Source organism: Vombatus ursinus, unplaced genomic scaffold, assembly GCF_900497805.2.
Source record: "Vombatus ursinus unplaced genomic scaffold, bare-nosed wombat genome assembly UNPS02014792.1, whole genome shotgun sequence".
In the NCBI taxonomy this organism is placed as follows: Eukaryota; Metazoa; Chordata; class Mammalia; order Diprotodontia; family Vombatidae; genus Vombatus; species Vombatus ursinus.
The window spans coordinates 16296988-16322989 of NW_020954570.1; the positions used below are offsets into that span (position 1 = coordinate 16296988).

The window sequence follows — 26002 nt, forward strand, 5'->3', positions numbered from 1 at the left end:
AATCTTAAACCCAATTCACTCTGGAGCTCATAGATTGAACAACAATAGGTCCCTGCTCAAGCACCACTTCATGGTTATTTTGTGGGCCTTGCTGGCTCAGAGTGAATGTAAATATGTAATTGTTTCTCTTTTGACCAGCAACCCTGAGGGTCTTCCCCTCCTAGTTTAATTTTTTTTAATTAAAGGGGCCATCCTTTGACTCACTTCTTAAAGAAGCCTATTCACTGAATGGACATTACTTCACTCAAAGGGAGAAAAGACTTTAGCCTTAAAGGTCCAGGCCCTCCCATTGCATCCTAGACCATCTCCAGTCCTCCTGATGAGTTTCTGACTACTGGACCCAGATGGCTCTGGAAGAGAAAGTGAGGTTGGTGACCTTGCACAGCCTTTTCTCACTCAAAACCAAGTCAATTGCAAGTCATGTCATCATCTCCCTAATGTCATGGTCCTCTTTGAGAATGAACGACAAACACAACAACAACAACAGCAATACACACATATTCACATATGTATGTATGGGTATATGTGTGTGTGTGTGTGTGTGTGTGTGTGTGTGTGTGCATGTATGTATGTATTTCATCCAGTGTATTTCAGCCAATGAATTTCAGCCAAAATTTTAGAGAAGGAAGGGATTTTTCAAAACACTAACATACATTAGGTTATTTGACTGTTCTTATTATTCTTGCTGTCACTTTTAACTCTGCCTGACCCTATTTGGAGTTTTCTTGGCAAAGATACTGGAGTAGTCTGCCATTTTCTTCTCTAGTTCATTTTAGAGATGAGAAAACTGAGGCAAACAGGATTAAGTGGCTTGCCCAGGGTCACAGAGCTAGTGAGTATCTGAAGCCAGATTTGAATTCAGTAAGATGAGTTTTCTTGCCTCCAGCCTGGTACTGTCTCTACTAAGCCACCTAGCTGTCCATTTGGCCCTTACAACAACCCTTGGACATAGGTAAATCAACAAAATTATTTCCATTTTGTTGATAAGAGCAAAACAAAACAAAACTTCTCTAGGCTTAGAGAAGTTCAGGCACTTGACCAAGATTATGGTTTTGCTTGTCCTTTGTTCTTGAAGAGGACCAGGACAGAGAACAGGATGTCATGATTTGCAAATGAATTGGATTTAAGTAAGAGAGGGCTATGCAAGTCACCAGCCTCACTCTGTCCTCTGGAGCCATTTGGGTCCAGTGGCAAGATATAGATCAAGGCTCCTAGAGATGATCCCAGATGCAGTGGGAGACCTTGGTCTTATTAAGCTAAGTTCTGTCTCAGGTCTCAGTTTGACTGAAGCAATGCCTATTCAATAATTAAGACTAGGTAAGAAATGAGTCAAAAGATGGTCTCCTTCACCTAGTGAAGATGGTGACTTGGTATAGCCCTGCTTCACTTAAATCCAATTCACTTGCAAGTCATGACATCATCTTTCCGATGTCATGGTCTTCTTGGAGAACAAAAGGTAAACAATATTCTGTGAGTAGTAGTAACTACCCTAACAGGAATCCAACTGGCCAGTTCCAGTTGGGCAACACAGCTTCATCTTTATTTCCTTCCTTCCTTCTTTCCTTCCTTTCTTCCTTCCTCCTTTCCTATCTTCCTCCCCTCCCTCCTCTCTTTCCCTTCCTTCTTCCCTCCCTCTTCTCCCTCCTTCCTCTCCCTCTGTCTGCATAGGGAATCATACCTTTACCTGTGGGTGTTCTGCCCAAAGGAATATAAATTTTGATTGATGAAACTTTATAAGATAATTGGGGTTTATGGGCTAGATTTCTTTTCTAAGGACCATTTCTTTAACCCAAATCTCTTTGAATGTCATTGATTGGCCAACAATAGGTCCTAGCTTAAATCTCACTTGGACATTGTTTGGGTTATGATGGCTTAGTGTAAATAGCAATTATGTCTGTTTTGGTCAGAAACCCTGAGGGTCTTCCCCTCTCAGATTGACCAAGATCATACTGAATCAGTGACAGCTATAATGAGAACTTGCATTGTCCCTTTCCCCAGCATTCTTTCTAGCACGTACAAAAAAAATAGTGATTTTAATTTTCTGCTAAATAATTATTATATCATTCTGAGTGAGAAGTAGATTTAAAAAATATTAATGATAATGATCTGATAGCTTTATTTGCCTAATTGTACTTATTTTTCAGACTTATTTTATGATATATAATCTAATCTTTTTTATTAAACTGACAAATACATATTTGTATAATGACTATTGCCTTTTTGCAAAAATAACATACTCAGCTAAACACTATTATATTTATTATCTACCTAATGTGTAAACTATGTAATACAGTTGATAATTAAATTTAAATTAAACACTTTCTGTATGTATTTTAAAATGATTTAATTAGCTTTATTAGTAAAGATACCTTGCAATTTTAGTTAAGAATGAGTAAGTAGCTTAACTTTAAAATATGCACCATGAAAATTTAATTAATGCATTAATTAGATATTTAGATTCAACTATTATAATATGCAGTACAAAGTATATAATTATATTTTGAAGATATGTATATATTTCCATTTAAATAAAAGATGGAATTAAATGCTTTTTAAATTTTAAGATATGTAATTAGGTGGCACAGTGAGGTTATCTGCATTTTTAAAAAATCATAGACAAGGGGAATAACTGAAAGTCAAGTGAAGAGGACATCATAAGAAAAGAGTTTTTGACAGCTGAAAAATTAGTGGTAAGAATTAGAAGAAAAAAGAGAGCAAAGAACCTCTTATTACTTGATTATACCCAAAGTTAGATATGGCATGGTAAAAAATATTTTGAGCATTAGTTAGAGAAAGAAAGAGAAAAAAAAACTTAAAGTCATATATTCATGACTATAACAGAACAATTTTTTAAAAATAGGTAAGCAATTATGCAATTCATTCCAGAAACTGCTGGGAAGGGACTAAAAGAAAAAAGAAAGTGATAAGAGGGAACATGAATCAAGGTAGGCAATGGGCAAAAGGCAACACCTTTCAAGGAGAAATAAGAGAGAGAGAGAAAGAGAGAAAGAGGAGAGAGAAGATAAACAGGAGTAAATTGGTTGGAAGGAAACATATATTAATCAGAAATGTGAATGTGAATGGGATGAACTCCCTATAAAATGGAAGCAGATAGCAGAATGGGTTAGAAACCAGAACACAACAATATTTTGATTACAAGAGACATACTTGAAACAGTAAGACACACACAGAGTTAAAATAATGGGCTGGAGCAGAATCTCTTATGCTTAAGCTGAAGTAAAAAAAAAGAAAGATGAGAAAAGCAATTATGATCTCAGACAAAGCAAAACCAAAAATAGAGCTAATTAAAAATGATATGTAGGGAAACTACATTTTGATAAAAGGCACTGTAGACAATGAAGTAATATCAATACTCAACATATAAACTCCCAATGGCCTATCATCCCAATTCTTATTTTTTAAAATTATTTTTATTTATCAATTATTTACTATTTTAAGTTTTTGAGTTTCAAATTCTTTACCTCCCCTTCCATCCATACCCCCTCATCAAAAAAAGTAAGGAATTTAATGTAAGTTTTACATGTTTAGTCATGCAAAACATATTACATATTAGTCATGTTGCAAAAGAAAAAACAGGGCAAGGAGTAAAAGCAGTGATTTGTTTGAGTTCTCCCCCAAACCCCTCCAAATACCTGTAAAAATGGCTCAAACAAATTATAAAGCAGCAGAACCCACAAAAAGACAGAGTGAAACAAATTTCCAACCCAAGACAACCTGGATGATGGAAGGAAAGGTCTGTTGCACCAGGCTGGGAGAGGAGCACAGTTCAGCATGGGCTGTACAGTCAACGACTGAGCCTCAGTGAACCTGGAGCAGGCCTCATGAGACTGAATCATGGGCAGCTGGGGTGCTTTCCAGACTTATCAACCCACAATTGCCAAAGACAACTTAGAAGGTCAGTAGGAAAGGTCTGTTGGACCTAGGTGAGAGAGGAGCTCAGTCTGGCCCTAGTCCTGGGTACGGCCTTCGGGCGATGATTGCTTCTGGAGCTCTTGGCCCATAGACAGTGGGGGATCAAGTGGCTGATCAGAAGGGGATTGTAGGGATCTCTTTGCTAGTGCTGAGGCAGGACTCTCTTTTTTTGCCCATGCTTGGATCTTGGTTGCAGTTCTAGGTGGCAGTCCTGGGGAGAGGAGGAGCTTTGGTGTGGTGAAGCTTGTGGCAGTGGTGGAGAGGGAATCCTCCTCACAGTTTCAAAGCAAAAAAGAGTGCTTGTGGTCACTCACAGACCAGAGCCAGGATTAGGAAAAGGAGTGAACACCTCACCTTTGATCATACTACCTTGAAAGAACTGAAAATTTACAGGTCCCTAGAAGTATTTCTGAAAACTGCTGTACAAAGCCCCCAAAGCATGTAACAGTACATTCTCCACACTAGAAGCAGACCCCTACCTTAAAAAAGAGTTAAAAAGTCAAGTAATTGGGTGAGAAAATGAGCAAACTGCACAAAAAAAGTCAGACCATAGAATTTTACTTTGGTGACAAAAAAGACCAAAATACACACTCACAAAAAGACAACAAAGTCAAAGCTCCTACATCCAAATCCTCCAAGAAAAATGTGACTTGTTCTCGGGTCATGGAAGAACTCAAAAGGGATTTTGAACAACAAGGAAGAGAAGTAGAAGAAAAATTGGGAAAAAAAATGTGAGTGGTGTAAGAAAATCATGAAAAATGAGTCAACATCTTGCGAAAGGAGACCCAAAAAATACTGAAGAAAATAACACCTTAAAAAATAGACTAACCCAAATGGCATAAGAGCTCTAAAAAGCCAATGAGAAGAATGCTTTAAAAAGCAGAACTGTCCAAATGGAAAAGGAAGTCCAAAAGATTACTGAAGAAAATACTTCCTTAAAAATTAGAATAGAGTGAATGGAAGCTAATGAGTTTATGAGAAACCAAGAAATTATATATATAATATATATATAATTTATATATTATATATATATAATTTATATATTATATATATATAATTTATATATTAGATATATATATATATAAACAAACAAAAGAATGACTAAATAGAAGACAATGTGAAATGTCTCATTGAAAAACAACTGACCTGGAAAATAGATCCAGGAGAGAGAATTTAAAAATTATTGGCCTATCGAAAGCCACGATCAAGAAAAGGACTTAGACATCATCTTTCAAGAAATTATCAAGGAAAACTGTCTTGATATCCTAGAACCAGAGGGTCGAATATAAATGGAAAGAATCCTCCAATCACCTCCTTAAAGAGATCCCCAAAGGAAAACTCCTAGGAATAATGTAGCCAAATTTTGGAGTTCCCAGGTCAAGGAGAAAATATTGCAAGCAGCCAGAAAGAAACAATTGAAGGATTGTGAAAATACAATCAGGATAACACAATATTTAGCAGCTGCTACATTAAGGGATCAGAGGGCTTGGAATATGATATTCCAGAGGTAAAAAGAGCTAGGATTAAAACCAAGAATCACCTACCCAGCAAAACAATATAATCCTTCAGGGGAATAAATGGACATTCAGTGAAATAGGGGACTTTCAACCATTCTTGATGAAAAGACCAGAGCTAAATAGAAAGTTTGGCTTTCGAATACAAGACTCAAGAGAAGCATGAAGAGGTAAACAGGAAAGAGAAATGAAAAGGGATTCATTAAAGTTGAACTGTTTACATGCCTACATGGAAAAAATGACATTTGTAACTCATGAGACCTTTCTCAGTATTAGGGTAGTTGGAGGGGAAAATATATCTATAGATATATCAAGGGCATGGGGTGAGTTGAAGATGAAGGGATCATATTTAAAAAAAATAAAAGTAAGGGGTGAGAGAGTATTATGCTGGGAGATGGAGAAAGGAACAGGTAGAATGGGGTAAATTATCTCATGTAAATTAGACAAGAAAAAGCTTTTACAGTGGAGGGAAAGTGGGCAAAAGTGAGAGGGAATGACTGAATCTTATTCTCATTGGATTTAGCTTAAGGAGGGAATAACATACACACTCAATTGGGTATGGAAATCTATCTTATCCTGCAGGAAAATTGGGGGGGGAGGCGATAAGAGAGAGGGGATTATAGAAGGGAGGGAAGTGTAGGGAAAGGGGTATTTAGAATGCACTCTGTCTGGTGGTGAGGAGAGGGAAGAGTTGGGGAGAAAATCTGGAATTCAAAATCTTGAATGTTGAAAGCTAAAAATAAATAAATTTAAGAAAAAAAACACAGGGCAAAAAATAAATTATAAAAAAGAATGCTTCAATCTTCATTCAGACTTCATTCAATTCTTTGTCTGGAGGTGGATAGCATTTTTCATCATAAATCCATCAGAATCATCTTAGATTATTGTATTACTTAAAATAGCTAAGTCATTCACAGTTGACAATTATACAATTATTGTTACTGGCTAGATTTCTTTCTCAATGACCAAGCCTTAAACCCAATTCACTCCAGAGCTCATAGATTCGACAACAATAGGTCCCTGCCCAAGCATCACCCACACTAGTATTCTACCACTATTACATACCACAATTTGTTCAGCCTTTCCTCAGTTGACGGGCATCCCCTCAATTTCAAATTCTTTGTCACCACAAAAACAGCTGCTATAAATATGTCTGTGTATATATATATATGTATATATGTATGTATGTATGTATATACATACATATATACATACATACATATATGTGTGTGTGTTTGTGTCTGTGTTCTTTTCATCTTTTAAAAAACATCTCTTTGGGATACAGAAGTAGTAGTAGTGATATTGCTGGGTATAAGGATATGCACAATTTTATATCATTTGGGTCATAGTTCCAAATTGTTCCACCGAATGGTTAGATCACTTCACAATGCCACTAACTGTGCATTAGTGTCCCAATTTTCCACACACCCTCCAGAATTTGCCATTTTCCTTTTCAGTCATGTTAGCCAATCTGCTAGATGTGAGGTGGTACCTCAGAGTTGTTTTAATTTGCATTTCCCTAATCAATAGTGATTTAGAGCATTTTTTCATATCATTATAGATAGCTTTAATTTATTCATCTGAAAACTTCCTGTTCATATTCTTTGACCATTTATCAATTAGAAAATGATTTGTATTCTTATTAAATTGACTCAGTTCTCTATATATTTGAGAAATGAAGCCTTTATCAGAGAAATTTCCTGTGAAATTTTTCCACCATTTTTTTTTTGTTTTCCTTATAATCTTGGCTGCATTGGTTTTTTTTGCACAAAACATTTCAATTTAATGTAATCAAAATTCTACATTTTATATCCTATAATGCTCTCTTTTTCTTGTTTTGTAATAAATTCTTCCTTTATCCATAGACTTGCCAGATATACTATGTCATGCTCCCCCGATTTGTTTATGGTATCACCCTTTATTCTAAATCATGTAATCCACTCTGTTATCTGCTGCCATTTTATGAGTGAGGTCATCCCATTCACATCCACAGTCATGGCTACTGTTTTCTCTGCATTCTATTTTTCTCTGTGTTTATCCTTCTCTTCCTGTCCTTTTACCTTGTCCTTCTTCAAAAGTATGTTGCTTCTGACCACCGCCCCCACTAACTTGCCCTCCCTTCTATTTGTCTCCCCCTTCAATATCCCCCACTGCTCCTACTTCTCTATAGGGTAGGATAAATTACTATATCCAAATGAGTGTGTGCATTATTCGCTCTTTGAGCCAATTCAGATGAGAATAAAATTCAAGCATTTCCCAACCTCTCTCTCCTACCATTGTCCCCTCCACTATAAAAATGTTTTTCACATTTCTGTGGGCTATTTTACCCCTCTACCTCTCCCTCTCCCCTTCGCACAGTGCATCCCTCTTTCTCACCCCTTTATTTTATTTTTCTGGCTATCATCCCATCATATTCAACTCACACCCATTCCTTCTGTCTATGTATACTCCTTCTAATTGCCCTAATAATGACACCTTCCCATGTAGGAATGTAAATAGTTTAACCTTGTTGAATCCTTTTTATTTCTCCTTCCTGTTTACCTTTTTAGGCTTCCCTTGAGACTTATTTGAATGTCCAATTTTCTATTTACCTCTGGTATTTTTATCAGGAATGCTAAAAAAAGTCATATATTTCATTGAATATTCATATTTTCCTTTCAAATATTATGCTGTTTTGTTGGGTAGGTGATTCTTGGTTGTAATACTAGCTACTTGGAACTCTAAAATATTTTATTCTGATCCCATTAATACTTTAATGTAGAGACCACTAAATCTTGTGTTATCCTGATTGTGGCTCCATGATGCTTTGTTTCTTTCTGGCTGCTTGTAATGTTTTCTCCTTGACCTGGGATCACTGGAATTTGGCTATAATCTTCCTGGTAGTTTTCATTTTGGGATCTCTTTTAGGAGATGACCAGTGGATTCCTTCAATTTCTGTTTTGCTCCATAGTTCTAGTCCATCAGTGCAGGTTTCCTTGATAATTTCTTGAAATGTGATATCTTAGATTTTTTTTTTTATCATGACTTTCAGGTAGGCCAATGATTCTTAAATTATCTCTCCTAGATCTGTTCTCCAGTTGTTTTTTTTTGCAATGAAATATGTCATGTTTTCTTCTATTTTTTCATTCTATTTTTTGTTTTGTTATTTATTGGTGTCTCTAAGGTAGTATTTTCTTTAGTGAGCTTTTGCATCTCCTTTTTCATTTTGCCAATTATACTTTCTAAGGAGTTCCTCTCTTTGCTATATTTTTGTACTTCCTTTTCCATTTGGCCATTTTGTCTTTTTAATAAGTTTTTCTCTTCAGTGGATTTTTGTGCCTCTTTTTTCTTGACCTATTCTTTTTTAAGGTATTATTTTCTTTTGCCTCCTTTACAAAGCTGTTAAATTTTTTCATGATTTTCATGCATCACTCTCCTTTCTTTTTCCCAATTTTTTTTCTGTATCTCTCTTATTTGATTTCAAAAAAATTTTTTTTGACTTCTTCCAGGAATTTTTTTTTTTGCCTGAGACCAATTCACATTTTTCTTTAAGGCTTTGAATGTAACAGTTTTAACTTTGTTGTCTTCTTCTGAGTTTGTGTTTTGATTTTCCCTGTCACTATAGTACTATAGTAACTTTCTATGGTCAGGTTTTTTTTTTTCTTGTTGTTGTTTGCTCATTTTTTTTTTTCCGGCCAATTTGTTGACTTTCAGGTTTATGTTAAAGATGGGCTGTGCTCCTGGGATGGATGCAGAACTGCCTTAAGCTTCAGGTTTTTCATGCTTCTGTTTTCAGAGCTAGTTCTGGTGATTTGTAAATGTTCAGTTTTTCCCAAGTGGTATGATCTTAGGAGAGATGTGGTTAGTGCTTTCCCAGCCTATGTTCTGGTCTGCTAGTGACCATAAGTACTTTTTTTCAGCTCTGGAACTGTGACCAGGGTCATTGCTCCTACTAGTGCTCTTTGTCACTCTAGGAGTGTGACTTAGTACTGCATGTGAGCAATGCGACAGAGTCTTACTCCCTGTGTCAGCAAAAGATACCCTGTAATCTCCTTCTGACCAGTTGTCTGACCCCTTACCATCTGTTGGCTGAGAGTTCCAGAACTATCTCCACATATTCAGTTGTCCCCAAGGCCTGCTTCTGACTTGTTAGGATTCAACCTGCCTTGGACCACACTAAACTCTCAACCCAATAAGGCAGACCTTTCCTACTGACCTTCTAAGTTATCTTGAGCTGGAATATTGTTTCACCCTATTCTTTTATTTTTTTTTTTTGGTTCTGTCACTGCAGAGTTCATATGGGACTCAAACTTAAAGAAAAAGACTATAGGAGCAGCTAGGTGGTGCAGTAGATAGAGCACCGACTCTAAAGTCAGGAGGATCTGAGTTCAAATCTAGCCTCAGACCAAACACTTGACACTAGCTGTGTGACCCTAGACAAGTCACTTAACCTCAATTGCCTTTAAAAAAATAAAAAGACTATATAACTTACTTTGTAGAGGTCCATTTCTAAAAGGCTGGACACAAGACATTGTCTTTTTGTTGGTGGTGATGCATAGCTACGTTAATTTTTGAACTGTCTGTTAGGGTGTGACACAATTGCAATCTCCATTCAGAGAGATGCATTCCTAGATCTTTGGAGTATTAAAGAATAGTGTTTAAGTCCCTTTTCTATTCAATTTCAGAATGGCATTATGTAATTTCTTTCCTTTTCTATTTTTTCTCTTTACACAATCTGTTCATAATATTGGCATATATATCAACATGTTAAAGGTTCTTATTTGCTGTTCAGTAGCTGTCACTATGTGCTTTTACATTGTCAAACCTGTGATTGCTGCTGCTCAGTATTCTCCTAGTTGTTCCTACTTGTATATGTGTGATTTAATTGTTTGCCTTGCCTTGCCTAAAAAGCTTTTATTGTGATGTTGACATTTTTTCTTTCATTTTACATAAGGGAATATTGACTATAGTAAAAATGTTGTATATTGAAATATTTTAATTCTTTTCTTTTGTTTTACTTTTTCTATAGTCTACCTTTCTCCTGGACTTTCTCTATGATGTCTGTAAGGGACCTTCTTCATCCTAGGATCTTACTCTAATCCTGGACCTCTCACAATGAAAATATCTTCTACCCCTCTGTCCTTTTGATGATGAAGATGATGATGATGATGATTTGGTTTCTCACAGAACTTCCATTTTAAGGAGGGTGCTCAGGCCAGTCATTTTTTCATTCTTCTCTAGATTGCACTCTCTGGGCTTTCTCTATAATGCCCCTAGACTGAATACCTTAATCCATCTTCCCTATTCTAGCTTCCTCTTACATTTTGTCTTTCCCCATTAGAATATAAACTTCTTGAGGACAGAGGATCTCCTTTTACTTATATTTATATTTCCAGAGCAAAGCTTATTACTTAGTAAGTGCTTAATAAAAGCTTGTAAGCTTGTAAACTTAACAAAAAGCTTGACTTGATTTTTCTGAATCTATGTTAGTGGAACAGATGTAATGACTATTTTGTGGGGAACCAGGCAATCACTGTGCTTGACTATGTGTGGTGCTGCTCTTTTCCAGTCTAATGCATATAACTTCATTATAGTTGAAGCTTTGTGGTTCTTGCTTAGTTTTTATGGATTCCTCTAAACTGAATAAAATTTGATCTGGATTTCACCTATTTTCCTATACCATTGGTTCCTAGAGATTAGTTCCAAATGGTAAGGTTGATTGGGCAAAGAAAAAAGTGTTTTGAGAAAGATGAAAATTTTAAGTAATGGATTACTCCTCTATGTTAGTCTTACCAAAGTCTTGACGCAATGTCCCAGAAGCTTAAATTATCAAAAGCAAATGAAAATGATACTGAGATAAATGATAATAGGTTTAGAATATAAAAAAGTTGCCAGGGAGTAATATATTTCTCCCAAAGTTTCCAATTTAAAGGTATGAATATATTTAGGGCAGGATTTAAAAAGATTGTATTATTATTCTGGAATAAGAACATGCTTTTCATATCAAGACTGCTCCCTAAAAGAAGCATAGGTTAGTGGCTAATAATCATCCATCAGTTTCTTATATGCCTGTCACTGTAAAAGAATTGCTCTGTTTTTTAATGCATGGTTGACAATGTTTAAAATATTTTCACTCGATCTGTCACATATGGGTTGGGAATCATTACTGTTTTGGGAAATGAAGGAGGAACAAAGGAATACCCTCCAACCCCAGAGTAGTAGTTATTTTGCCAGTAGACAAATTATTAATTAGTCATAGCTGCCTAATAAAACAAGAACAATGTGTTAGGTATTATCCCCTAGTCCAGAGAAATATTTTCCTTCTTCAGCTCAAAGAACTCCATTTAATTACCATAATTGCAGGCAAACGGAGCTATAGTTGTACATAGCATAATGCCCTAGGCTCCATAAATTATTGATGATGATGACAGAGGAATTCAAAGACTTTTGGAAATGGGGAGATACAGTGGAGAGAGGAAGACATTGGTGAAAGAAATCAGAATCAGGACACCTCAGAGTCAGGGAACAAATGTTAAATGTCTGACAGACCTCCTGGTACCCCCCATGGAAGTACTATTACCAATACACATCATGTGAGTACTAGGATATCCAGGATCCTCTGTGACAAAGACTAGACCTTAAATACATCAGTAATCAGGCTAGAAGGAACCAGAAATTCTGTTACATAGAAGGTCATACTGTTATAAATCTGACTAATGAGATGTTTGGATTTTAATACCTGAGCTTCCATTACACAGCAAAATGTGTATTTTTTTTTACTTCAATCATGGCAAATTCTATGTTGACATCTGTACATTTGTGAGGTTAAAACTAAAAGATGGTTCATATCATGAAGATAGAATTAGTAAGGTCATGAAATCAAGGTCCTGTCTTTAGAGAAGGCAAGGAAGGAGTCAGTGACAGATGGAATGAGGCAAGTATTTCAGTGTTGTAGGAATACTCAGGAAATTGCATCTTGGACAAAGAGTACCTCAAATAATTAGATAAGTGTATATGTTAGCTCCTTCCTGAACTGAACTTAGCAAATTACAAAAGATATGATCTTGAATTCTCTAGTGAAAAGTTGAGATATAGTCCCTGTGCCCCACAGTTACTGGAAATGACATCACCTTGTAGACAAGGTTGCTTAATGGTTCCAGGAAAATGAGGAAAATGGTTCCTGTAGAGACATCTGCTTGTCCTCAGTGAGTGTGATGTATATGATACAACATATCAGTGGAAGCAGCAGCAAAAGCAGTTGCAGCAAGACTTTTGGGAGCAGATGGAGATGTAGCAATAGTAGAAAAAAACAAAACTAGTAGCTCCTTCAGGAGAATGTTGGAATCATGGTGTGTCAGAAAAGCAGAGAGTGTAGAGTATAAAGAGAGATAACTGTAGCCCTTGTAAGAAAAGCCTGGGTCTGAAGAAGAGAAAATTTAACTCTCATTAACTGAGGTTGGGGTAATTTTCTTTAATTGCTGGGCAACATGGAGACTTGGATAAACCCAGAAGGAGGTTATTCTGAACAGTATTTAACTTCCTTTATAGCCCTAAGGTAGGCATTAGAACCAGTAATGTTTCTTACGCATGATTCCCTCAGACCTTTAGTTAAGTATTTTCCTATGGTGACTCAATTGAGGTACTATCTTGTGACTCAGTACATTTCTTTATCAAACAAAAATGATAGTCCATTTTTCATAAATATTCTACAGGTAAAAGTTAGAAGAAAGTAGATAGCATTTTCTGAGCCCAAGTGAAATAGAAGGAGTGCCTATCAGAGTTCTGTTCAGCTTGTAAACAGAACCTTGATTAAGCCTGGTTAAGACTAGCAGAGCTATACAAATGAGTGGCCATTGGGTATGAAGATAAATAATTTTCCTTTTACCGTTGGCCACGTAGATTTTTCTCTGCTTAGTGCTAAACATTATAAATCAAATGCAAGCTTTATGAATTACTAGCTGGTAGTCTCCAACAATGCCCACTTTCCAATATAAAATACTCCTATGAACATTAGCATTTCCCCCATTTGAACTGGAGGGTAAGACCAATTTGACATAATGACTAGATAGTGTATCTTAATAACAAGAATAACCCGGCAATGCTGTACAATACTTCCATCCACTCTAAGCTATTCTCTTCCTTTGAGATTATCACCTTTCTAGAATGCTCACACACTTCATTTATTTCCTTTTGCATCCTAAAGACCAAATATCTGGAAGAATTCACCTTTACAAAAAGGTTATAGAGATATATGTAGCAGCCCAGACTCAAGTAGAGAACTGATATAGGGGTCATTCAGAAGCAGCTATAGAAACCTCTACTCTATCTTTTGAAACTTTTTTTTATTAATAAATTTATTTATTTTTAGTTTTCAACATTTACTTTCACAAAATTTTGGCTTCCAAATTTTCACCCCATCTCACCCCTCCCCCCACCCCAAGGTGGCATGCATTCTGAATACCCCTTCCCCTAGTCTGCCCTACCTTCTATTTCTCTCCCACTTCTCTTATTCCCTTCTCCTTCTATTTTCCTGTAGGGCAGGATAGATTTCTGTACACCAATTCCTATATTTCTTATTTCCCAGTTGCATGTGAAAACATTTGTTTTAAACATGTGTTTTTAAAACTTTGGATTCCAAATTTTCTCCCTTCCTCCCTTCTCACCCACCCTCACTGAAAAGGCAAGCAACTCAATATAGATTATACATGTGCAGTTATGCAAAACACTTCCATAGTAGACATGCTGTGAAAAACTAACTCTATTTCCCTTAATCCTATTCTGCCCTCCCCCATTTATTCTATTCTTTCTTTTGACCCTGTCCCTCCTCAGAAGTATTTGCTTCTGATTACTCCCTTTCCCAATCTGCCCTCCTCTCTGTCATCCACCTATTCTCTTGTCCCCTTTCTTCCCTATTTTCCTGTAGGGTAAGACAGATTTCCATACCCAATTGAGTGTGTATGTTATTCCCTCCTTAAGTCAAATCCTATGAGAATAAGATTCACTCATTCCCTCTCACCTTCCCCCATTTCCCCTCCACTGTAAGAGCCTTTTCTTTTCTGTTTTTTGGGAGATAATTTACCCTGTTCTACCTCTCCCTTTCTCCTTCTCCTAGTATAATCCTCTCTCACCCCTTAATTTTATTCCTCAGATATGACCCCTTCATCTTCAACTCACCTTGTGCCCTCTCTCTCTCTTTCTCTCTCTCTCTCTATATTATACATATATATAATATATATATATATATATATGCATACATATAATTTTTCCCCTCCAACTACCCTAATACTGACAAAGGTTTCATGAGTTCAAATATCATTTTTCCATGCAAGATTGTAAACAGTTCAACCTTAATAAGTCTCTTATGATTTCTCTTTCCTGTTTACCTCCTTATATTTCTCTTAAGTCTTGTATTTGAAAGTCAAATTTTCTTTTAAGCTCTGGTGTTTTAATCAAGAGTGCTTGAAAGTCCTCTGTTTCACTGAATATCTATTTTTTTTCCCCTGAAGGATTATATTCAGTTTTGCTGGGTAGGTGATTCTTGGTTGTAATCCTATCTCTTTTGCCCTCCAGAATATTATATTCCATGCCCTTCAGTCCCTCAATATAGAATCTGCTAAATCTTGTGTTATCCTGATTATGTTTCCACAATACTTGAATTGTTTCTTTCTGGCTGCTTGTAATATTTTCTCCTTGACCTGGGAACTCTGGAATTTGGCTTCAATATTCCTAGGAGTTTTCCTTTGGGGGTCTCTTTCAGGAGGTGATTGGTGGATTCTTTCCATTTCTATTTTGCCCTATGGTTCTAAAATATCAGGGCAAGTTTTCTTGATAATTTCTTGAAAGATGATGTCTAGGCTCTTTTTTTTGATCATGGCTTTCAGATAGTCCAATAATTTTTAAATTCTCTCTCCTGGATCTATTTTCCAGGTCAGTTGTTTTTCCGATGAGATATTTCACATTGTTTTCTAATTTTTCATTCTTTTAGATTTGTTTTACAGTGTCTTGATTTCTCATAAAGTCACTAGCTTCCATTTGCACTATTCTAATTTTTAAGGAAGTATTTTCTTCAGTAATCTTTTGGACTTCCTTTTCCATTTGGCCAATTTTGCTTTTTAGGGCATTGTTCTCCTCATTGGCTCTTTTGACATTTGGGTTAGGCTATTTTTTAAGGTGTTTTTTTTTTAGTATTTTTTTGGGTCTTGTTTAGCAAGTTGTTGACTTGTTTTTCTTGATTTTCTTACATCACTCTCATTTCTCTTCCCAGTTTTTCCTCTACTTCTCTTACTTGCTTCTCAAAATCCCTTTTGAGCTCTTCCAAGGCCGGGGACTGATTCATATTTTTCTTGGAGGCTTTGGATGTAGGAGCTTTGACTTTGTTTTCTTCTTCTGGTTGTATGTTTTGATCTTCTTTGTCACCAAAGTAAGATAATATAGTCTGACTCTTTTTGCTGTGCTTACTCATGATCCAGGCCAATTACTTGAGTTTTAAACTCTTTGTTAAGGTAAGAATCTTCTTCCAATGTGGAGAATATACTGTCCCAAGTTTCAGGGGTTTGTGCAGCTGTTTTCAGAGATACTTCTAGGGACCTGTAAATTTTCAGTTCTTCCAAGGTGGTATAATAAGGAGCAAGGTGTTTCCTCTCCATTGCCACAACAAGCTCCAGCACATCAGCACTCCTCCTCACCCCAGGAATCCCCCTCAGAACTGTGACCAACATCCAAGCACGGGCAGAGCAAGAAATCCCTGCAATCCCCCTTAGATCAGCCACTTGATTCCCCCTCAGTCTGTGGGCTGGAAGCTCAGGAGGCAGCTTCTGCCCCAGAGGCCATGCTCGGGACTTGCGGCTGAGACCTAGCTCCTTCTCTCACTGCAGTCACAGACTTTTCCCACTGACCTTCTAAATTGTCTTTGGCGTTCATGAATTGAGAAGTCTGGAAACTGCCATAGCTGCCTGCGATTCAGTCCTCTGAGGCCTGCTCCTGGTTTTGCTGCGGCCTGTGTGCCCATGTCCAACTGTGTTCCTCTCCTTGCCCTACGTGATATACCTTTCTGATCTACCATTTGGTTTGTCTTGGGTTAGAAATTTGTTTCACTCTGTCTTTTTGTGGGTTCTGCTGCTTTAGAATTTGTTTAGAGCCATTTTTTTATGGGTATTTGTAGGGGTTTGGGGGAGAGCTCAAGCAAGTCATTGCTTTCACTCCACCATCTTGGCTCTGCCCTTTTGAAACATTATTCACTAGCACTATATGCTTATTGGTTGAATGGATACATAGTTTTCTAGAATTATTTATTTTATTTTTTTCCATCTTCCATTGAAGATTTTGATTCTGCAAATCATCCACAATGCTCAATTATACTTTAAGAGAAAAGAATTACAACTAACATGAATTAAGCAAAACATGAATTGCTAACTTTGTTAATTGACATTCCATTGAACAGAGGGATTCTCAACATATAAATTGTTTTTTTTTTCTTGTGCAAAATTTTCTAATTGAATGCCATAGAACAAAAAAAAAAACTCTTTTAACTAGTTCAAAGAATTAATTATGTTGTTAGCCAAGACACAATGTCTCCATACACAGGAGTGTTTTTGAAGCTAGAAAGTTTAAGATATAAGTATTGTCTTAATTCTTGCACCATCTTCCTCTACCCCATAAGATAGCATTTTGATGGGGTTCTGTTACTTTTGAATTTCCTTTATTTTTGTCACTATTTACACATCAAACCACCTATGTGTGAAAGGAAAAAAAATAAAACAAAACCCATATCTCTAATGTAACTTTAGCCAAGGGCTTATCTTGCTGCAGGTGGATATTTTTCTTAGCCTCAGTGACTCTGGACACCAGAGCTCTAGAAGCCTGGAAAAAAGACTGCAAATAAAAATATGCAGCCCAACAAAAATAAATACTTGAGTAGTTCCATTAAACAGGTCTACAAAGTTAAAACACTGTAACATAAAGCACAAAAACATAAAAGCTCAAGAGACAGTTAATGAAAAATAAATATACAATTAACCACTACTCATAAAGGATTGAATTCATTTGTTTACAATCCATTTATATAATGTAAAGAAAATATTTGGACAGCTAGCTGGCATTGTAGATAGAGTGCCAGGCCCGGAGTCAGGAAGACCTGAATTCAAATCTGGCCTCAGACACTTACTAGCTGTGTGAACCTGGATAAATCTCCTAATCTCATTTGCTTCAGTTTCCTCACCTCTAAAATAATCTGGAGAAAGAAATGGCAAACTGCTCCAGCATCTTTGCCAAGGGAAAAAAAATGAAGTGGGGTCACAGAGGGTAACAAATGACTGAAACAACTGAACAACAAAGAAAATATTTATAATTTACAAACCTTTTTTAAAATATGGAAAAGGCTACAGCATAAAATTAACACAAAAAGTTTAAATAGATCAGTAGCAGTTTATTCTTCTAGGTTTCTGTTATTTCATCTATAGGTAGGAAATAAATAGTAAATAAAAACACTTCTTAGTATATATATCTATATTTATATCTATACCTATTATGTATCTATATTTGCATGTTTGTACATATGTTTGCTTCCAGGAAGAATTTTAATACCAACAATTAATTAGGAAACAAGACTAAAACTAATTAATTTAGTCAGATCCAAAGTGCATCACAGTGCTTTTACATATATGAATATTTGTCTTTGGGACTTTTTCTTCCATAATAACCAATTTTCAAAAGTGTAAACATGAGTTCCCAAACAATTTTTGGTTGTTTACCTACTGTTCTCTATTATATGAACCTCTATCTTTTCCCTTTATTTTTCTGTTAGATTCTGGGCTCCATGAGAAAAGAGATTCTTATTTTTTTCTATCTTTTTATCTTCTTCTATTGCTTAGCTTTTCATATAATAGGTATTTAATACAAGTTCATTGACATTTTGACTCTTCTTCTTACTTACTTTCTTTATTTCCTTTCTTCATCCCCACTTTTATCCTTGCTTCATTTTCCTTTTGTAATAATCACATTATTTTATTCCTATCATATGTATAGTTGCAGCAATTAAGTAATGCAAATGCTTCTATCAGGCACACAGGAGGTTTGGTCCAGTTGCTTCAGGGTCAGATCTCATATGTTGAATCAGTTTAAAGTACAAAGGTACAAAATAAATGCATATTTATGGGGACATAGAGGCCTGCACACAATCATACCACAGGCATTTAAAGTTAATTGTAAGTTTATTACTTGTCAATTACCATTCCTAGAAATGACTTAAATTTTTCAGATCTCAGCTATTGGAAATCTCCATAAGAAATAGGAAACTGGTAAATTTGAACATACTAATTGTACTTAATATATCTGTTTAGTAGTATGACTCTTGTTTCAGAGACTCTCACATAAACAATAGAGGGTCTGGTGCAGTTTGGGGCATTTCTCATTTCTTTGGTTTATTATATCCAACCAAATAATCTGGGACCCCCATATATGATTTTAACTCCCTTTATTAATAAATAATTCACAGTGCTCAGAGACTGAATAGTTGTTTTTTTTTTTTAACAACTCAATAAAAAAAGAGATAACTCCTAGGAATATAAGACAACTATCAATTCTTCCACAGAAGCCTATATGTCCTCAGTTGATAGGCACTGGGTATATCTCTCAACTCCAATTCTCTAATGTGACTCGTTAGTACAGGATATGTCTTTTATTGAACCTGTCATGGTTGTTTTTCAGGAAGTGTTCTCTTCTACATGTCTTCTGAGAATAACTTATCTGTATTCCTGCAGTTATCTGCAGGGACCAGCAGATTTTGCTGGTCCAGGTCTGTAGTTTGCTTTCGTACATCCCCTGCTACCCTTTTCCATTGATCTCTAGTGTCTCAACCAGTAGAGTCATAATTTCCTCCTTAGGGTGAAGCTTTCCTTCAGAGGGATGGAATATTCTTAGAACTCCTTTCAATTATCCAATGATTCAGGGATTCTTTGAATCAAAATAATCAGGCACTATGGATTTTTTAAAACATAAATTGTTTTACTACACAGAATATCTTACTAATATAATGATTTAAAAATACAAATGGCATCCACTTTATCTTGTGCATTTAATACATTAAGAAAAAAAATTCTCCTCATGCATTTCCAAGAACAGTAGTATAAATAATAGCCCTACTCCATTAAGGCAATGTACTGAAATACTTTTCTTTAATATCAAGGTGATGTATGTATTTTCACTATCCCTCTTTGGCAGTGGGATTTAGTGCTTGAGTTTTAATTATCATTGTTTTTATTACTAGCAACAATAATAGCTAGCACTATATAACAAAAGTTTGAAAAATTCATTAGAAATATTATCTAATTTTATACTCAAAACAAACCTTGGAGACAAGCACTATTGTTATCCTTATTTTGCAGAGGAAAAAACTGAGGTAGTCAGATGTTAATTGACTTCCTCAGGCTGAAGCTAAATTTAGACTCAAGTCTTCCTGACTACAGGTCCAGCACTTTATTAACTATGCATCCTAGTTGCCACCAATTTAGAGCAACACCGCTGTACAGCAATTATATTGTAATAAATGTGGTATATCAGCATAAATATCCTTTTAAAATTACTCATCCTTTACTCCCCCAACTGAGGAAAAACAAAACATAAAGGAAAGAAAAGAAAAATAAAACCTCAATACATAGCTTCATAGTCTTCTAATATAAATTCTAACATTAGCTATATCCAAAAATGCATGCCACTTTCTGCATTTTAAGATTTTCACCTCTCTGCTAGGAAATAAGTTGTATGTTTCATCTTCATTCTTTTAGACTTGTAGTTTGTCATTTTATTGATCAGAGTTCTTAAAGGCTTTCAAAGTTGTTTTTCTCCAAAGAGTAATCATTGTACACATTATTCTCCTAGTTCTGCTAATTTTACTCTGCAATGGTTCAAAAAAAGTCTTCTTAGTTTCTTCTGCACTGTCCAGTTCATCATTCCTTTATAGCACAGTACTATTCCATTTTTCATGAGCTACAATTTGTTTATCCATTCTCCCATAGAAGGAAGCCCTCTTAGTTTCCCATTTTTTGGCTAGCATATGAAGATATACTATAAATATTTTTGTCAGGGCTTTTTCTTCTCTCTCTGATTTCTTTGAGGCATAAACCAAACAGTTGTATAAGCTGAGTCAAAGGATATGCATATTTTAGTAAATTTTGAGGTATGATTCTAATTTACTTTCCAGAATGACCAAGCCAATTCATACCTCAAACAGTAGATTAGAGTAACAGTTTTCCTCAGAACACTCCAACATTTGCTAGTCATTGTTTCATTTTTATCACTTTAATTATTGGTGATTTGGAACATTTTATATAGTTCCTGATAGCTCAGATTTCTTTGTTTGAAAGCTGCTTTTGACCATTTATCTATAGGGAAATACTCTTAAGGAAAAAAAATGAGTCAGGTCTTTATATAGGAAATTTTTTTTCAGAGAAACACTGGGAAGATTTTTTTTTAGCAGTTATCTCTTTCCCTTCTAATTTTTACTAAGTCAATTTGTGCAACAACTTTAAAAAATGTACAATAAAATTATTTTATTTTGTGTGATTCTCTCCATCATTTGTTTAGTCATTCATGAAATCTTCTCTTAAATAGCCTTGTGGATATAGTCACAAAACACAAACACAAAAATGAAATTGGGAGAACCATATGCTATAATGGGTAATGAATGTTATATCCAAATAGATAATAATGCTCCTAACATTAAATATAATATCACAAACAGGGAAGGAGCCAAAAAGTACCTTCTCTAACCTGTGGTGGCAGTGGTGATAATAGTGGCATACAGAAATTGGTGTCTTGGAAAATAAAACATTAAGAGCCTGTGATAAATGTATTAGCCAAGGCTTTCTTCTAGAAGTAATAGTAGTTTACTAATAAGCTTTGTAGTTTGCTAGCTAAGATATTATTTAGAATACTGGCCACAAAGACTATCCCAAAACATAGTGTTTTGATCTTGAGCAGAGGTGGGATTCTGCATCACTAAAGATAACTAAGGATAATGGCTTCATTCATTACCTCAGTCAAGGAGTAGAATGTGGTCATTTATTACCAGGCTTACCATGAAACAAGTATGGGAAGTTACCCTAAGGCACAAATGGAATTTCTTTATGAAAAACTTTTTAATTATTAACTAATCAAATAAACATTTTCACATCAAAGAACAAAAAAAGATGATTCTATATGAAAACACAAAGCCTTCATTATAAAGGTTTTTAATAAAAACCTAACAAGTTTAAGATGACAGTACCAAAACTAGCTGGCTTTACTGTATCTTTTTTTTTTTTTTTTACATTTCCTCCTCTCTTGCATGCACTGTTTTCAGTACTTAAAAAATCATTGATATTCTTTTTTTTCTTCTTTCCCCTGATCCTCACCCAAATCAACACCAAATTAAGTACAGTCAACAAAACAAATGAAGTCATTAGTTCGTGTTTGTCAATATATGTCTCATTCTTCACCTCTAGTCACCTCTCTCAAAAGGTGGGAAGCATACTTCAATATCAATCTTCTAGAGTGATGATTGCATTGATTAGAGATTTTAAGTCTTTCAAAGTTGTTTTCCTTTACATTATTGTAGTCATTATAGATACCATTCTCCTGGTTCATCTTATTTCATTCTGTATCAATGCATAAAAATCTTCCTCAAGTTTCTCTGAAATGATGTCAATTCTTATAGTACAATGACACTCCAATATATTTGTGTACCAAAATTTGCCTAGCTATTCCCTAATTGAGCATTCCCTTAATTTCCAGTTCCTTACTACAACAAAAAAGTACTGCTATAAATATTTTTTGTTAACATGGGTCATTTCCATGTGTCTTTAACTTCTTTGGGAGTATATGCCTAGAGGTATCATGGGTAGGTAAAATATATATATGGTAGGTGCTATCAGTAATTATAATAATTTATTAATTTCATCTTCTATGTATCTTTTTTATTAAATTATTTTGATTAATCAACAAGCACTTCCATAAGCTTTTGAGTTTTAAATTTTTCTCCCCCTCCCTCCCAATCTCCCTCCCCAAGATAGCACACAACCTAATATAGGCTATACATATACATTCCTATTAAACATATTTTCACATTAGTGATGTTATAAGTGAGAATTAGAACCAATAGGAGGAACCACCAGAAAGAGGAAACAAAACACAACAGAAGAAATATGCGCACACACACACACACACACACACACACACACACGCACACACACACACACACACACACACACGGTATAGTGACTCATGGGGAATAGTTCCAAAGTGCTCTCCAGAATTGTTAGACCAGTTCACATTTTAATAAACAATATATTAGTGAGTCTGTTCCTCAATAGTTTTTCCAACTTTTACTATTTCCTATTTTGTCAGATTTATTAATCTTATTCTTTTGAGGTGACATATCAGACATTTTTATTTATACTTCTCTTATTATTAGGGATATGATGCATTTTATATACTTCTTACTAGCTTATTCTTCTTTGGAAAACTACCTGTTTATAAATCTGGACCATGTATTTGTTAGAAGAATGGCAATTATTCATATGTATTTATATCTAATCCCTATATTTCATGAATATTAAACCTTTATCAGATAACTTTTTTTGCAAAGATTCTTCTCAGCTGTTTTCCTTTTTATTTTAATAACATTGATTTTGTTTGTTGAATTCTTTATAATTTATCTTTTATGATCATACCAATATCATCTTTGGTCAAGAACACTCCGCTTGATTATTTTCATTTTATTTAAACATTTAATTTATTTTTAAAATCCATAATTGTTTTTTTAAATCTCCTTTAGTTTGTTTATAATTATGATATTGTATATATACATCATGTATCTTTTTGAAGCTTGTTTTGGTATATGTGCACAGCAGAAAAAATTGACATTCTGTGTTTGGGGCACAAATATGCCAGAGGAAAATTATTATTTAAGTTTTAATCTAAAGCATCTCTGCTTAGAGGAAGCAATATAAAGCAGCAGAGATTCATCCTGTCTTTGAAAATCTCACTGATTCTAGCATTTTTCTATTTGCAAAAACAAAGAAAAAATCCCACAATCAAGATGAAACAGGAATACACAGTGTGGATAACTGCTTGATTTATCAACTGAACAACCATTACTTCATTTTTGACCCATCTTGCAGAATCATTTTCCTAAAACTATTACATCTTGCTTTAATCAGTGCTCCTCAGCTTTCTCTTTCCAAACTGGTTAAAGGTGAATTCAAGAGATGCTCCTCTTAATTGTATCAATTTATGTATTATTCCTTTAAGTCTTATCATACCGTAATGAATTTTAGTGAAGAATCATTCCTAAGCTGATTGGGACTGTACCTTTAGAAAATAGTTAAGATATTATATAAGGACTATAAAATAATATTTCAGTGCTGGGCTTCAATTGGAGAATTAATACCTAAATCAAAACATAAAAATTCTGATTCAGGTTAGACCATCAACTTCAGAATAAAATATTCTCATTTTTTTAAACATGCAACTTAAAGAAGGATTTTTGGGGGAAGGTATTAATATGCCTATATGGGTGTGAGATATTGGTCTAAATCTAATGTCTACCAATATACTTTCCAATTTTTGCAACACTCTTTTGTGTGTGGAAGAATCAGTCTTTACTACAATAATATATTGTAATGTTTTCCCAAACATTGTGATATTATGCTTGATTATTTCTGGGTAATAAGTTCATAATCTGTTCCCTTGACCAAGTTTTCTCTTTTGCAAATAAAATACCAAATTATTTTTGATGATTATTGTTTCATAAAATAATTTATGATTTAGTATGTTGAGATGTTGTATTATGGTTATCATTTTATTTGATAAAATTATGTATTTTATAACTTGTTCTTGAACCCACATATTCTTTAGGATTATATCCTTTGGTCTCCACTTAAGTTTGAATCATTCCTCCAAATAACCATTGTTGATTATATTATTTTATTGTGTTGTAGTCAGTCAGAATTGGTTTAATAATTTTGCTTTTCTACATCTGTTTATGAGTATTATATGTCATCATGGTCAATTTTTGTAAATGTTCTGTAATAGTAGGGGAAAATGGATACCTCCTTTTATTACTGTTCAGTTATTGCCAAAAGATCCACCTTCTTTAAAATTCTATTCAGGTCATTGACTTTCTTGTTTATCTTTCTATTGAATCTCTTTATATCTGAAAAGGGCATATTGAAGAATCCAATTCTTGTAGTTTTGCTGTTTACTTATCCCTATATTTTCATTTAATTTTTCTTAGTACTTAGATTCTTTGATGTTCATTTAATATGTATGTGTGTATATATATATATAATATATAAAATTTCACTATATAGAGTATATTTATTTAGTATATATTATTATACTCTGTATACTCTATATATTATATATACTCTCTACATATTACACTATATATAGGATATATATTATATGCATTGTATAGAGAGTATATATATATACACATTATATATAATTTCATTATATAGAGTGCCTTTAAGCATAATACTGTCTCCCTATTTTTTTTTACTGTTTCAGATCATCAGAGCAAAATAAGTTCTGCTCTAGCTCCTCATTTGAACTCTGAAAAATATTTTTATTTCATATATGTTTTTTGTTTAATAATATATTGCTGATTTCATTTTTCTAATGATTCTACTACAGTTCTCAATTTTATGGATACATACATTAAAGTCAAATTAATGGTTATGATGGTTAGTTGAGAAAGAAGTTGGAAGTGATCAGTACTATAAGTCTATGATGAAAATGGTCTGTTGTATCTCTTCTATCCCTGCTCCAATCAACCAGTCCAGACTCTGATTATTGCTTCATATAGTGTCTCTCCTTTCAACTCCCACTTTATGATTCACCCTTTCTATTTTGCTTGTGACTATTTTTTCTCTAACTCTTCCAGTTCTTTTAATGTCTCTCTTCCTGTCCACTTCTGTTCTCCATTCAAATTTATGGTATTTCTACATCAAAATATTTTTATAGCTGATATCTTAAAAGTTCCAATTTTTCAGTCTTTTTTCACTTTTGTCTAACATTCTTTTTTCTTCTAGTCACTGAACTTTATTTGCTTCATTTTATTTTTGGAAGAGTCTTAATTAGGTGAGATTTTCTACCTTCTGTTTTAAGCTATTTATTCTCCTATTTACTCCAGAAAGTTAATTTCATTTCTAGTTTTATTTGTAATAATTTGATTCATTTTTTAATGTTGGTGACTCTTTATGACCAGTTTATCATGACTTATTCTCTTCTTGGTTTAACTTTGGATTTTTTTTAAAACTATAATGTTTCTTCAATGAAATCAGAGCTTTCTTCAGTTTACATATTTCCAGGCTGAGTTCCTGATTAGGATTTTGTGCCAGGGCCAGGCCCCATCTATTTTCCCATTCTTAGAAAGAACAGACAAATCTACTTGTTTCTGTCCTCACTGTATTCAGAATGCTATTGATTCCACAGTTGTTGATGTCATGACTGCTCTACTCTTTGTCTCAATTCCTGAATTTTGCTCTCATCTTCTGGTAGTCCAACTATATTCTACCCTTGACTCATTTTTTATTACT

The 26002-nt window shown here is 34.5% G+C and overlaps 1 pseudogene; it reads left to right on the top strand.

Annotated features, from left to right (window-relative positions):
- LOC114048312 overlaps positions 1-12594 on the top strand; it is a 95572-nt pseudogene extending 82978 nt beyond the window's left edge.
- Positions 12595-26002: the final 13408 nt, after the last annotated feature.